The sequence below is a fragment of the Ranitomeya variabilis genome, chromosome 8, assembly GCF_051348905.1.
Source record: "Ranitomeya variabilis isolate aRanVar5 chromosome 8, aRanVar5.hap1, whole genome shotgun sequence".
Taxonomy (NCBI): Eukaryota; Metazoa; Chordata; class Amphibia; order Anura; family Dendrobatidae; genus Ranitomeya; species Ranitomeya variabilis.
This window is the reverse complement of record NC_135239.1, coordinates 25395186-25410805: the sequence shown is the minus strand read 5'-3', so window position 1 is coordinate 25410805 and position 15620 is coordinate 25395186. Positions and strand designations below refer to the sequence as shown.

Below are 15620 nucleotides of genomic sequence, written 5' to 3'. Positions count from 1 at the left end.
ATCTAACTTTACAAGCAAGTCTATTCAGGGTTTATCTATAATGTAAAGCGCTGCGAAATATGTTGGCGCTGTATAAATAAAATTATTATTATCAGTTTCATTATTGACAAATTTCTGTAGCTTTTTCTAAATAAAATTGGCATGCACGTGACAAGCTGTATCTGCCATACAGACTTCCAGTCTAAGTAATAATGGACAGTAAAATTAGTGGTGGAAAAAAAATCCCTGTGGCTTCTCTGTTGGTGCTGTCAGCACATTGCAACTTCTTAGTATAATTTCTTGTAATGTTTATTAAATTTACACTTTTCATATTCCACAGTCTTACCTCTGTAGTTATGGACATATTTGTTTAGAACATATTCAGAAAAATCATAATAATTTACTTTGGCCACAAAGTTGGAAGTTGGTAGGGAACCGATATTATATTTAGTTATTTTAACAAAAAAATATATTTGTTTTTACTTACAGATAAACAGTGATTAACATTGCCTTCCTGTCTTTGTTCAAGTCATGTTATTTACTGATGTACAGTTACATATCAGTGAACTATTTATTTTTTGCACCATGGTAAATCACTGAGTTAAGGTAAGTAACTGGAACAGATTTGCTAATGTGTTTGACTATACCGTATATAAATGTGCATATTGGAGCATAATGTTGTATCTAGTTTTAGCCCTTTTTATTATGTGTTTCTGGCATTTCTTGCTCCTAACTTGCATAATAAATTTAAAAGCAAAAGAGTGGCGCAAGTAAGTCTCCCATTAGGTGGTATAAAATTAGAAAAGTATTTAAACATGCATCAAATTTTATACTCCAGTTAGGGCCACAGTGATAAATTTGGTGCAATTTCAGATCATCTGGCTTAAGTTTGCACTGCCTACATATTGGACAGGATAGATAAGGCAACTTAGGCTGGTTTCACACTTGCGTTTTGTTGGTCTGTGTATGGCTGCGTACATCCTCCGTTAAGTTCCGCCTACGCTTCCACCTATGTAACATTGGGTACGCAGGAGCATGCGTTGTATGGGGATGTGTCCGCATGCGGCATTTTGACGTGCCCGCCGATGTAATGGGAACGTGGTCGCCGGGCACGTCAAAACGCCGCATGCGTACGCATCAGCATGCAACGCATGTCCCTGCGTAAACAATGTTAAAGATAGGTACGCAGGACGCCTACGGAAGTAGACGGGGTGTAGGCCTCCGGAGCATAGGTGGAGCTTAATGGAGGATGTATGCAGCCAAACGCAGACCAGCCAAACGCAAGTGTGAAACAAGCCTTATCTAGTTTACTTGCAGTCTTCTGGAAAACATGACACAGTGTAGAAGATTTACTAATGCTACCATAAATGTAAACAACTTAGAAGACTAGATCTGCCAAATTCATTACAGTAGCTTATGCTAATTGATACATTTTGTGCCTCTTTTGAAACTGTTGTTTTACATTTCACCACAACTTGGTTGTTGAAAGCGGTTTTCTCATCTTGTAAGGGCAGTCAGTCTGCCTTATAAATCGGTGCAAGATTGGAACGCAGTGCACGAACTTTCCTGACCAGAGCGTGCGAGCTGCATGTATTTCTATACAGCTGTCATGCTCGAGTCGGTAGAGCTGGCGACCAGTCCGTGCACTGCGTTTTGACCCCACTCTGATGTATACAACTGTCTGACTCTGCCCTTAGAAGTACACTGCTCCTTTGTCTCTGGGCTTCCCTTTGCCATGGGTGGTGCACTCCTAATTGATTGAGAGTTCTGAACAGCTAAATCGTCAAGCTGCTGCATTCAGTGCTGCAGAGGCAGCTTTGTCTTTGCAACATCTGAGGAGCACAACGGCACTGAAACTGTTCAGATCCAGTTTCAAAACAGTGACTACAAGCTCTATATAAAATTGCTTGTAAGCACTGCATTAACTAGGAGACTGGCAACATAGGTAACGAGTGGTAAACAAATATAAATCCCTCTGTTCTTGAGAACGGAGTAGATTTTTAAGAACAAGGTAATTGCAAAGTTGCTTTATTGTAAAGGGGTGGTTCACTACTTGGATAACCCCATCTTGATCTAAATATTTGGCCACGATAAAAAAAAATATATACTCACCTCCCATGCTGGCGCCGTTCCAGTGGCGTCAGCACTCACGGTCCCCGGGCTATTGTGTGGTTGTTGTAGCATGTGACCACAGTGCCTCTCTGTCCCTGCCTTCAGACAAATTGAACATGAAGAGGAAGTCTGGGCTGCAGTTCTCACTTCCTCTTCAATGTTCAATTCGACAGGAGTCAGGGACAATGATGCCAGTGCTGATTGAGCGCTGGGGTCACGTGTCACAACAACAGCACGGGAGCCCCAGGGTGAGTTAGTGCGGACACCGCGAGAACAGCACCAGCACGGGAGGTGAGTACAATATTTTTTATTTTATTAAGGGTATGAAAAAAAATTGTCTGAATAGTGGACAACCATTCATAATGATTAGATTAACCCTTCAAGACCACTTTTGCTTACAAATAGTGGTGCAATTCAGTGCAACCTAGTCCTTCCCGCTTTCTAGATAAGTCACACATTCTTTTAGATAAGGTGCTAACAGTATCTGAAACACCTAATCTGGTGCACTACATCTTCCAGAGAATATATTTACCAGAGAGTTCTCACTCTTTATGTGATTGTCCTATATTTTATTTTAGTTCCTATCCAACTTGCGCCCATGAGTACAAATTGACACTATCTATGGCTTTAGTCATCTGATATTTGCAAATTTCCATACCAACATGAACTCTTTGTTTTCAAAACACAGTAAATTATATAGTAATATTATTACATATTAATTTTTTTAGCAAATATTAGTCCATTTTTTCAATCTCTTGTGGCAACAAATCGCATAATCTTCGGTTTAAGGTTATTCCGTTTTGTTAAAACATAATTAAGCCAGTTGTATGCCCAAATCCTCAAATGTTTTGATCGACTATGACATTGTAATGCCAGTTACCTCCCTGCTATACCAGTGTGTTGCATGTTATAGTTCAGATATCAGCAACAAGGAGATGGATCTCCAAGCTGGCTTTGTCAATCAGCGGCCAAGAGTCTTGTAATTTTTAATTGCTATTTAAATTAATGCAATGTTTAATTTTAATTAACATATTAATTAAATTTTTTTCAATGGCCTTCACATGCGTACAGAACAGGGTTGATAGGCTTGGATAGTGGGGCATACTTTAGCATTGTGTGCTGTAACCTAGCAGTAGTTAATATCTGCCTTAGCAGATGAATGTCTTAGGCCGGCGTCACACTACCGTAGCATATGGGCGAGTGCTATGCAAGAAAACATCGGGCAGCTCACATCACCGTTTATTTTCTCGGGCGTATTCAGCATGAGTGTAAAATCGCAGCATGCTGCAATTGTCACCAAGACTTGGCCTATGGGTGCGAGAAAAAAATCGCACAGCACTCGGACCAAGCGAGTGCTGTCCGATTTTTACATACCGGTTGTCCTTTGAAAAGCCGGCAATTCATGTGCCGCGTACAGTAAAATCACACTGACAGGTTAGAATAGAATATATATATAAACACAGTATACATACTATAGATATATAGATGTCAGTGGCATATATATATATATATATATGTATATTACATAGGTAGATAGAAGAAAAGCTGGCAATCCATCTGCCATGTACTGTAAAATCACAGCAGGAGCCGACAGGATAGAAGAGATGGATTACCTACAGTATACACATAGAATACACATATATAGATGTCAGTGACACACATATATATATGTATATAACATAAATTAATAGAGGAAAAGCTGGCAATTCAGCAGCCGTGTAGTGTAAAATCACAGCAGGGCCCGACAGGATAGAAGAGACGGATTACATTAATTGTACAGTTTGTGCACTAAGGTAATCAGGTAATTTTTGCACAAATGTTTCTGTGTCAAAAGAAGAATCAATTCAGAACTCTTCCACCATTAATGTCACCCATAATCTGTACATATCCATTGAGAAACAAACTAAAATCATTTTGAGGGGGAAAATAATAATAACAAAACCAGAATAATGTGGTTGCATAAATGTGAATACCCTCTTTAAATTGTGGATGAGGTTTTGTTCAAAATCAGCCAAACACACGTAAACTCATGATATATAGTAGGCAGTACACAACTGCTCTGATTAATTCTGTATAAAGTTAAACAGTTCTAATAGGATTTTCCTGATATTTTCTTAGTTGCATTTTACAATTAAAGCCATTGTCGGTAAACAGCTTTCAACACAGCCGAGGGATCTAAATGTTGTTATTCAAGAGTATGGATGAAAAAAAATTCCAAGTTATTAGATCTACAATTTACCACAGTCAGGATAGTCATCAAGAAAATGGGTCCAAGAGGCTGCAAAGAACCCTAAAATCGGCAAAAAAGGAGCAGCAGGATTTTCTGACAAATTCTGGTTTTGTGCTGCATGAGACAACAATCTTGGATTGTTAAAACCTACATCAAGAAGCATGTACATACCAAAAACCTGTAGAAAAACGTATTATGGTGTAATAAGACCAAGGTGGAACCTTTTGGCCATAATTCCAAAAGGTATGTTTGGAGCAAAGCCAACACTGCACATCAATAAAAGAACACCATACCCATAGTGAAGCATGGTGGAGGTAGCATTATGCTTTGAAGATGTTTTTCAGCATCTGGAACTGGGGCTTTAGTCAAGGCAGAGGGAATTATGAACAGTTCCAAATATCAATTTTGATCAATTTTGCAACAAAACATTCAGGACTCTGCTAAAAAGCTAAAGATTTAGGGAAGTTTTACTTTTCAGCATGACAGTGACCCTAAGCATACCTCCAAATCCACAAAAGAATAGCTTCACCAGATGAAGATCAAAGTTGTGGAATGGCCCAGCTAGAGCTGTACAAATTATGAGTGACTTTAGAGGTGGAAAGGGTTCTGAAATGATTCTTCTCACTGTGTTTTTTTAACATGTGAAAAACCTGGCATTTTAACAGAGGTGTGTAGATTTTTTTATATCCACTGTAAGTACAGGTGCTTTCAGGCTAACTAAATGCATGCCTTGACTGTAGAAATACATTTTGCCATTTCAGAAAAAATCCTGCCTTGAAATTGTATGCAGATGAGCCACAAGTGCTTTAGGGTGGGGTATTGCACTTACAGCTCTTCTGCCTGCCCTTCCTACTCTCCGCCTGCCCTTTCTACTCTCCGCCAGCCACCCACCTCCTGTCTGTTTGATTCACCTTTGTTTCAGTGACATGCATTCCTTGACATGAGTCTGATACTTCTTCACTGTTTCTCGTATCTGCGCCACTCATCTCAGATGAAGGCGGCATCTGAGCAGATTGATACACTGAGTCTAGCGACGTCAAGAGGTCCTTTTAGCTCATACAGGTTCTGATGGTGCCTGTGCGAGATTTTGCAGGAGATGCACATCAATAATACAAGAGTGACCTATCAGTGAGATACAGACTGGAAGCGGTTATCGGTGAATAGTGATGGAGCGCAGGAGAGATAGAAGTGCAGTGTCCCACCCCAAAGCACTTACAAGTGTGTGTTTTTTTCATATTTTTCAGCTTTGGTTTTTGTCTCTTTTTGGTATCCCATATGTTTAATAAAACTGCTTTGTTTATGATACTTCCTGTTGTTTAGCTTTGATAACACTTAAGTGATATGTACAGATTGCATGCATTTTTTACCTGTGGATTTTCATCATCTCTTTCAAGTCTATGGGGAAAATCTGCAAATAATATACATATTTGCTGCAAGAGAAATTGAATTGTCCCTGCTCAGTCCAAGACTTATGTACTTGACATATGTCAGCTGGGTCCAAGCTGGTGCGAGACATTATTGGACATGTATGTCTGGACTCAGTACTTCGAAAACCCATTTAATTTTATGGAGGGGTATTAAAACTCTGTATCAAACACAAAACAATAAGTAAAACTCCACCCCTGTAAAAGATATATTGAAATTGATTTAACATATTGGACTTCTTTAGATTAATAAAGTCAGTGGTGTACAATAATTGGACATCCGTTTGAAATAAGAATAAACTAAAGGAACTTTCAGCACAGTGGCTCTCATTGGATGTAATGCAAATATGTTGTGTTGCTTATCTGCATAATATTTGGATGCATTTCAGTCCTAACACAACTATGAATTCTCCGGTCAACCCCCCAATCTGCTGAATATTATGTTTACAAGCTGTTTTTGTGCAAAAGACAAACACAGTTGGTAATGAACGTGCACGCTTTCTCTGGTAAGTAAACAAAGGACAGACATTGTATAGAGCATTGCTTGGTACACAAGACTTTTTCAATTAACAGCTGCTTGTTCCCTGTTACTCAAAAAACAGTTGTGCACAAAGAGGACTTTTGTGATAAATAACATTACTCGTGTATTTCCTTTAAAATTTAATGACATTCTTTGTAGTTCAATATTTGTATAGCATTATTATAACGAATGGATATCATGTCTGCTGTGAATCAAATACCTACGGAATGAGGGTCATAAAAATGTTATTACAAGACAATGATCAACTCAGTGACAAGTGACATAGAGTTGTGATCAGTTACACACAGGCTGAGAAGTTGTCTCTGGCCTCCTCTATTTATTTTACATTGCTTATAAAAACCTTCTTATATTATAACATTCTGTTTGTTAAATATATTGACTTATATAGTTCTGCATTCCTGGTGTGTACACAGAAATCATAGACCTTGTAGTATAACTTAAAATGATCCTCATTCCACAAATATACTACTGGCTACACACACGCATTGTCCTTCAACATATATACTATTTTTAATTAAAGAGTTATTCCCAAAATCACCATGTGATGTTATAATAATGTGCCACCATAAAGCTAAAGGAATGAAACAACTATTGAGAAAATTGTAAATCCCATGAGTTAACAGATTAAGGGACCTTTAAAACTTAACATTTATTAGTAAATAAAAATAAAATGTACGGCCACTATAACCATAAAAGTCAATATCCCTGAATAAGACTCTTACATATAAAACAAAATAGTTGAGTCAGACTGTCTATCATAAAGCCATCAACATCAGTAATACTGGCAATGTAAGGACTCATACAAACTGCCAGATTGTTAACTGTTTTATCTCAGAGCTCAAATCTACTGCTATTCTCTACAATAGAGCTTGTAATAACTGGGTATTGCAAAGCTGAGCTGTGTTTGTTGTCTGGAACAGCGGGTCAGTGATGTGAAGCTGCAACTTGATGCTCTGTTGATGCATATAGCAGAAGATAACCCTCTGCTCTAGTTGTCAGAAGCTAATCCTCTGCAATATCTATCAACAAAGCAATGCATGTAGTTCACATTACTGCAGCCAGCAAACACAGCTCAGCTTGTGTTTCACCCCTGCACTACCCAGTTATTACAAGCTCCATTGTGGACAACTGAAGATTTGTCTGAGGTGGAGGTCAATGTACCCATCCAAACTCATGGCTAGTGCAGGTCTGTAATTTTTGGTGGTATTAGGATAATTATGCTTGCAAGCTATATTTTATTTGCATTCTATTACATATATTAAATAGTATTTACCGTACTTAATAGCTTTTAGTGGCTACATAAGTATTTAACAATCAATTAACAATATTTTAAGATTTTATTCTATATGAACTAGTGATGATATGATATGTCTTAGCTACTGTACTTCTTTGCTACACCCTTTTCTTTGCTATTGTAATGGATTTACCATGACAGAGAGGAGCCAGAAGACTGCAGCGTCTAATGTCTCCTACTACTACACTGTTTAGACGCACTTCACCTTCATTTTAAATAGTGCAAGTGTTTTGTTTTGCAGTGCAAGGGTTAATCTGCTCAGTTGAGAGCTCTTGGAAGCTTTCCTGCATTAAGGCTCTCAGCTGTTACTGTAGGCGACATCTCTCACTTCTTTATTCTGGGCCCTGACCAGCACTCATTGCTAGAGCTCCCTTCTATCTGAGACTGTTGATTGGTTTTGAGTGTGTGCTAATCCACCTCCATCTCCTACTTTGGTTTTACCCCATCCTCCACTCACCAGTGTTTACCTCTATTGTTTCTGTGTGTATATTTGTATGATTGGTATTTTCCTTTATCCCTGTTTGTATTACCTTGTTAGTCTGGTTGGTGCGTTATGGTACACTACTTCTCACCTCTTCCCTGGGTGGGGAAAGGGTACAGACAGAGGACGGATTCAGAAGCTAAGGCAAGGTACGTGGCCACAGCATCTTCACCATCAGAAGTAATCTGGGGAACAGGGCGAACTAGGGTGCCCCTAGCATTATGGACAGGGAAGAAGCCCCTGGTCCCTGGACACCCAACAATAGAGTCGTGACAGCTATGTTAAAATACATTTTTTTAAATTAGCACCACTTAGTACCATGGGTCACCTATTGGCTCTTACCACTATTGTTAGCACAATGAACCAGCGCCATTTTCATTGTATATAATGCACAAGACCATTTACTTTACACCTATTATTTTTGTAATTTTATCTTTCTCTGAACATCAGCCTCCCTCTTCTGCTGATTTTAATATAAGTTAAAAAATGAAATTCTAATGTACGTCAGTAACCATAGAAAAACCTTACTAAGACATCTAAAAACACTAAAGTAGCAAATTTTGTGAAAAAAAAACAAACCCTAAATTTGCTACAGTCTCAAAATGTTTGGGCATGACTGTAGAATGATTGTTTAGAATTGGTCTTATATAACCTTGAAAAGATTTATAGACAGCAACAAATTGCTTCTCTAAGATCATTGCTTATGTATTTCCTCCATATGAGACATTTTTTCACTACATTCCTTATTGTACTGATCCTGAGTTACATTCTGTATTATACTCCAGAGCTGCATTCACTAGTCACTGTGTACTATACATTACATTAAGTATCCTGCACTGATCCTGAGTTACCTCCTGTATAATACTCCAGAGCTGCACTCACTATTCTGCTGTTTGAGTCAATGTGTACATACACTACATTACTTATCTTGTACAGATCCTGAGTTATATCCTGCATTATAATCCAGAGCTGCACTCACTATTCTGTTGGTGAAGTCACTGCGTAAATACATTACATTAATTACCGTATATGCTTGTGTATAAGCCGAGATTTTCAGCACATTTTTTGTGCTGAAAACGCCCCTCTCGGCTTATACACGAGTCATTGCCAGCAAGGGGGGGTTGGGGGAGCAGAAGACATCATACTTACCCTCCTGGTGTCATCACTGCATATCAGTCCCTGCATCTCAGGCGCTGGCACCTCTCTTCCTGTCTCCCTTCCTGTGCTGAGAGGTCACGTGGTACTGCTCATTAAAGTAATGAATATGCACGCGTCTCCACTCTCATAGGCGTGGAGCGCATATTAATTATTTTAATGAGCGGTATCACTGACCGCTCAGCACAGGAAGGAAGACAGGAAGAGAGATGCCGGCGCCCGAGATGCTAGGACTGATATGCAGCACCAGGAGGATGAGTAGGACTGGGGGAGGGTGAGCCATGCGATATTCACCTGTCGCCGTGCTGTGTCTTCCAGGTCCTCTGGAAGCAGGAGCAGCATTATATGGGGCATATTTTAATATGGAGCATCTTATGGGGCCATCATTAACATTTATGCAGCATTATATGGGGCATATTTTAATATGGAGCATCTTATGGGGCCATCATTAACCTTTGTGCAGCATCATATGGGGAATATTTTAATATGGAGCATCTTAAGGGGCCATCATTATCCTTTGTGCAGCATTATATGGGGCATATTTTAATATGGAACTTCTTATGGGGCCTTCATTAACCGTTGTGCAGTATTATATGGGGCATATTTTAATATGGAGCATCTTATGGGGCCATCCTTAACCTTTGTGCAGCATTATATGGGGCATATTTTAATATGGAGCATCTTATGGGACCATTATTATCCTTTGTGCAGCATTATATGGGGCATATTTTTCTATGGAGCATCTTATGGGGCCCATCATGAACTTTATGGAGCATTATATGGGGCGTATTTTGTATGGAGCATCTTATGGGGCTCATGATTCAATATAGATATTCAAAAACATTTAACTTACTGATGTCTCAAGTAATTTTATCTTATTGGTATCTATTTTTATTTTTGAAATTTATCGAGTTCTCCCAGTTTTTTTGTGGCAAAATTAGGTGCTTATACTTGAGTATATACGGAATCTTTCTGAGATACATCATGCATTATTCTCCAGAGTTGCACTCATTAAACTATTAGTTGTTAGTAGAGAATTTGGAAGATTTCTGCTCTAATACAAGGTGTAACTCAGGATCAGTACAGGATAAGTAATGTAATGTATATATACAGTGACTGCGCCAGCAGAATAGTGAGTGTAGCTCTGGGGTATAATGCAGGATGTAACTCAGGATCAGTACAAGATCAGTAATGTAATGTATGTACACAGTGACTGCACCAGCAGAATAGTGAGTGCAGCTCTGGAGTATAATACAGGATGTAACTCAGGATCAGTAATGTAATGTATGTACACAGTGACTGCACCAGCAGAATAGTGAGTGCAGCTCTGGAGTATAATACAGGATGTAACTCAGGATCAGTAATGTAATGTATGTACACAGTGACTGCACCAGCAGAATAGTGAGTGCAGCTCTGGAGTATAATAGAGGATGTAACTCAGGATCAGTAATGTAATGTATGTACACAGTGACTCCACCAGCAGAATAGTGAGTGCAGCTCTGGTGTATAATACAGGATGTAACTCAGGATCAGTACAGGACCAGTACTGTAATGTATGTACACAGTGACTCCACCAGAATAGTGAGTGCAGCTCTGGAGTAGAAAACAAGATGTAACTGAGGTTCAGTAATGTAATGTATGCACATACAGCGTCCACCATTGGAATAGTGAGTGCAGTTCTGGAGTATAACAAATGCTATGTCCTGAGATTAATATTGCATTAGTGACTCAATGTTTTAGGTAGAATTAGGCAAACTATAAAAAAAAAGTTATACCTCCCTTTGTGTGGCAGCACTTTTGAACATTTCTGTCATTTGTCATTTTCTGTCTCACATTTGTCAGCACGCTGTAATTTCACACGGATGTAACTGGACTTTGTGCTGACACCAAGCTGTTCTGTTTTGTCCCTGTGCTGTTTCATTAAAAAGAGGCTGAATAATTGTAGGGTGAATGTTTTGCTTAGTCAAAGAGCTGAAAATCTACAGAGATTATGTCAAATAACTACTGTACATAATAATAATTATTTCATAATATTTTTAGAAATTACCGTATTAGCTCTAAGTTTTCACAAACTTGAACAAAAATGAAAGAGTTTGCACACGTGGATGACTGGAGGCTCAGGACCTTTACTATACGTCTACCATAATACTATGAAATGCCTATACCACTTCATACTGCCCATACCTAGTGACCAAAAATTGCCTCAGTATTATATATATATATATATACATATACATACAGTCATAGTATAGTCATATATAGTATAAATACTGTACATAGTCGTGTCCGAAAGTGTTGGCATTCTTGAAATTGTGACAGAAGATGAAGTATTTCTCACAGAAAATGATTGCAATTATAGATGTTTTGTTATTCACAATTTTACTTCATTTGTGTGTCTTGGAACGACTAAAAAAAAGACAGAAAACAAGTAAAATTGGACATTATTTCACACAAAAACCCTCAAATGGTCCAGGCAAGATTGTTGCCACCCTCAGCTTAATATTTTGTTGATCAGAGTTTGACTAGAGTGTGATTAGCATAATCAGACCGATTTTCTCAGATGAGAGAAAATACGATGGCGTGACCCTAGCCAAAGATTGGCACATAAAACAGGGTGAAGACACTATCCACTAGGGATTATAATTTACAAAGTATCATTGTAGGTTTTTACGAAGAGCTACGTTTTCAAGTTGCTTTTAAAAGTGAGGGGAGTGTGACCGTTTGGTCAAGAAATTCAGAGTATGGGGGATGCAAGGAAGACGTCTTGGTGACAAGTGGGCGATAAGACACTATGAGAGAAAAGCAAAAGGTCTTGTAATGACTGGAGGTTTTGGAGATTTTGTATGGGAAGAATCAGGGAATAAAGGCAGAAATCTATCTATCTCTGTCTACCTATCATATCTGTAATCTCATACGTAGTTATCTATATTTCTCACAGTTATCTATCTTTCTCATGTCTGTTGATAATTATAGTAATATACTTGCAGGGTTACTCATTATTATTTGTAGAGTTGTAAAATTACATTTTGTTACATTATTTTTATGGCCCACTCCTCTTGATGGAATTCACTGATATTTGAGTAGATGTAATGGGTGCGAGAATATAACATTATCACCAAGCAAGAATAGTCACAGGTAGAGCAGTCTGCCCTTTATCTCACAGGTCAGTTCTTTCTCTTCAGACTCTCCAGGGTAATGTGATTTGGATTTGTAACCCAATTACTGTATTCTCTTTGGATCTGTGAGGTTATAGGAAGAGCAATATTAATGTATTTATAAACCATGGTAACATGAAATCATTGATCAGGGATCTTGCCTCCCTTGCAAAAAATGGGTTTTATAAAGATGCTTGGTTTCTTCAATATGTTAAATAATTTCAGCATATAGAAAATTCCCAGCAGAAGAAAGTTTCAGATGTTTATAATTATGACATTTAATCTCCCGTTTACCAGATGTCCATCCCTTTAGGCAAAACGCACAGTGAGCATCAAAAGAAACATAACATATGTAATATATTTCATTTCTTAAGAACTGCCGACCCAGAGACCTGTTTTCAAAGCAACAGTGTAATCTTATTAGGGTTTTACATTTTCTATCAGGCTGATGGTACAACACAAATTACACCATCAAAATCTTAGATACAACGGTTCCGCAGATAGTATCACTCATAATTTGGCTTGGATACCGTACATTATTTCGGCATAAAAGACCTGATCAGTAAAATAAAGGGTACCGATCACTAAACCTAGCCTTGTATATAGTCAAAGTCCACAGAGGCAGTAAGGTTCTATGAATTCTTCTATGTTGTACAAGTCTTGTTGGGTGACTTATGAACAATTCTCCCCTAAAAACATTTGCATGCAGTATAAAGAACCTTTGCATGGCTCTGTATGAAGTTTTTGCTATATATAGGGACTATAAATGCCATATGCACTACAATGAGAGTCTCATTACTGAAAATTAAAAAAAAAAAAAATCCCAGACCCATAATACAATCATAAGTGTTGTGAATTTGGATTCTGGGCTCCCCCGGTGGCTACTGGTGGAATTGAACTGGTGTCTTCATCTTCTCTGTTCACCTGTTCCCATCAAGATGTGGGAGTCGCTATATAACCTTGCTGCTCTGTTAGTTGCTTGCCGGTCAACAATGTTATCAGAAGCCTCTCTGTGCTTGTTCCTGCTCCTAGACAACTACTAGATAAGTTGGACTCTTGTCCATGTTTGTTTTTGCATTTTGTTCCAGTTCACAGCTGTAGTTTCGTTACTGTGTCTGGAAAGCTCTTGTGAACGGGAATTGCCACTCTGGTGTTATGAGTTAATGCCAGAGTTTTAAAGTAATTTCTGGATGGTGTTTTTTGATAGGGTTTTCAGCTGACCATGAAAGTGTCCTTTCTGTCTTCTGCTATGTAGTAAGTGGACCTCAAATTTGCTAAACCTATTTTCATACTACGTTTGTTATTTCATCTCAACTCACCGCCAATACATGTGGGGGGCCTCTGTCTCCTTTCGGGGTATTTCTCTAGAGGTGAGCTAGGACTAATATTTTCCTCTGCTAGCTTTATTTAGTCCTCCGGCTGGGCTGGGCATCTAGAACCAACGTAGGCATGCTACCCGGCCACTGCTAGTTGTGCGTTAGGTTTAGTTCATGGTCAGCTCAGTTCCCATCTTCCAAGAGCTAGTTCCTATATATGCTTATGCTATGATCTCTTGCCATTGAGATCATGACACATAAGTAAGTATAGGAGCCCATGTACTGCTCCACCCATAAGCAGACCCATTTACAGATTGATAGACAAAGTGCTGAGTAAGTACTTGTGCCCCTTCATTTCATCTATCGATAGGTGTATCAATACCGAGAAACCCACAAATCAAAACTTCTGACATGTTGCTATGATGTGTGAGAAGTTTATTCTCACATTAGTTACTTTTTAGGCCGGTTTCACATGTCAGTGGCTCCGGTACGTGAGGTGACAGTTTCCTCACGTACCGGAGACACTGACACACGTAGGCCCATAAAAATCAATGCATCTGTGCAGATGTCATTGATTTTTTGCGGACCGTGTCTCCGTGTGCCAAACACGGAGACATGTCAGTGTTCGTGGGAGCGCACGTATTACACGGACCCATTAAAGTCAATGGGTCCGTGTAAAACACGGACCACACACGGACGGTCTCCGTTTGCAGTCCGTGTGCCGTGCAGGGGACAGCGCTACAGTAAGCGCTGTCCCCCCCACTGGTGCTGAATCCGCGATTCATATGTTCCCTGCAGCAGCGTTTGCTGCAGAGAAAATATGAATAATAGTGTTTAAAATAAAGATCTATCTGTCCGCCGCCCTCCCACCCCCTGTGCGCCCCCCCCCCGCTGTTCTGAAAATACTCACCCGCCTCCCTCGCTGTGTTCTGTGCTGGCCGCCCCTTCTACTGTATGCGGTCACGTGGGGCCGACGATTAGAGTCATGAATATGTGGCTCCACCTCCCATAGGGGTGGAGCCGCCTATTCATGACTGTAAATGAGCGGCCCCACGTGACCGCATACAGTAGAAGGGGCGGCCAGCACAGGAAGCATCGACAGCCAACGAGGGACGCGGGTGAGTATTTTCAGAACAGCGGGGGGGGCGCACAGGGGGTGGGAGGGCGTCGGACAGATAGAACTTTCTTTTAAACACTATTATTCATATCTTCTATGCAGCAAACGCTGCTGCACAGAAGATATGAATCGCGGCTTCAGCATGATGCTGTGTACCACACGCGTGGGTACCACACGCTCCGTGTGGTACCCACTCGGCACACGGGCGGCACACGTGTGCCGCACGTATGGCCTGCGTGAGCTCACGGGCACACGGACACGGATAACTCCGGTACCGATTTTTTCCGGTACCGGAATTATCTGGACGTGTGGGACAGCCCTTAGATGCACTAGTTCACAATATTCTACGCCTGGCAATAGTCTAAGGCTAAGTTCACATTAACGTATCTGTGTGCAGCATATCATCTGCATGCTTACGCTGCGTTTTTTTATCTGCATCAGCTTACACATGATGCAAAAAAACGCTGCGTTTGTATGCATTTTTGACTGTGTTTGCGTTGTTTATGTGCATGCGTTAGATATTTTCAGGAGGGCGTGTCTCAATGAGCGTGTCTAAATCAGTTTCTGGACATGTGCAGTCCGAAGTACGCAAGCGCATCAAATGCATGCGTACGCATGTCATTGCATACCAATGCGTTCCTATAGACAGTAATGAGTTGTTTATACGTACTCATCCGCATGCGTATGCCTGCGCATATTTGACACCTCAAAAAATGCAACATGTTGCATTCGCTGGACACCGCAAAACAACGCACGGGGACACATCCACATACAAACTGATGCCAACGCATGTCCCTGCGTACACAATGTTAAAGA

At 39.8% G+C, this 15620-nt stretch overlaps 1 long non-coding RNA gene across 1 annotated transcript in view; it reads left to right on the top strand.

Annotated features, from left to right (window-relative positions):
• Nucleotides 1–15620, top strand: part of LOC143787307 (uncharacterized) — a 220025-nt gene that overhangs the window by 26546 nt on the left and 177859 nt on the right. The window contains exon 2 of the long non-coding RNA XR_013218321.1: nucleotides 469–585. This is a non-coding gene — a long non-coding RNA (uncharacterized LOC143787307). The remainder of the gene's footprint in view (nucleotides 1–468; nucleotides 586–15620) is intronic.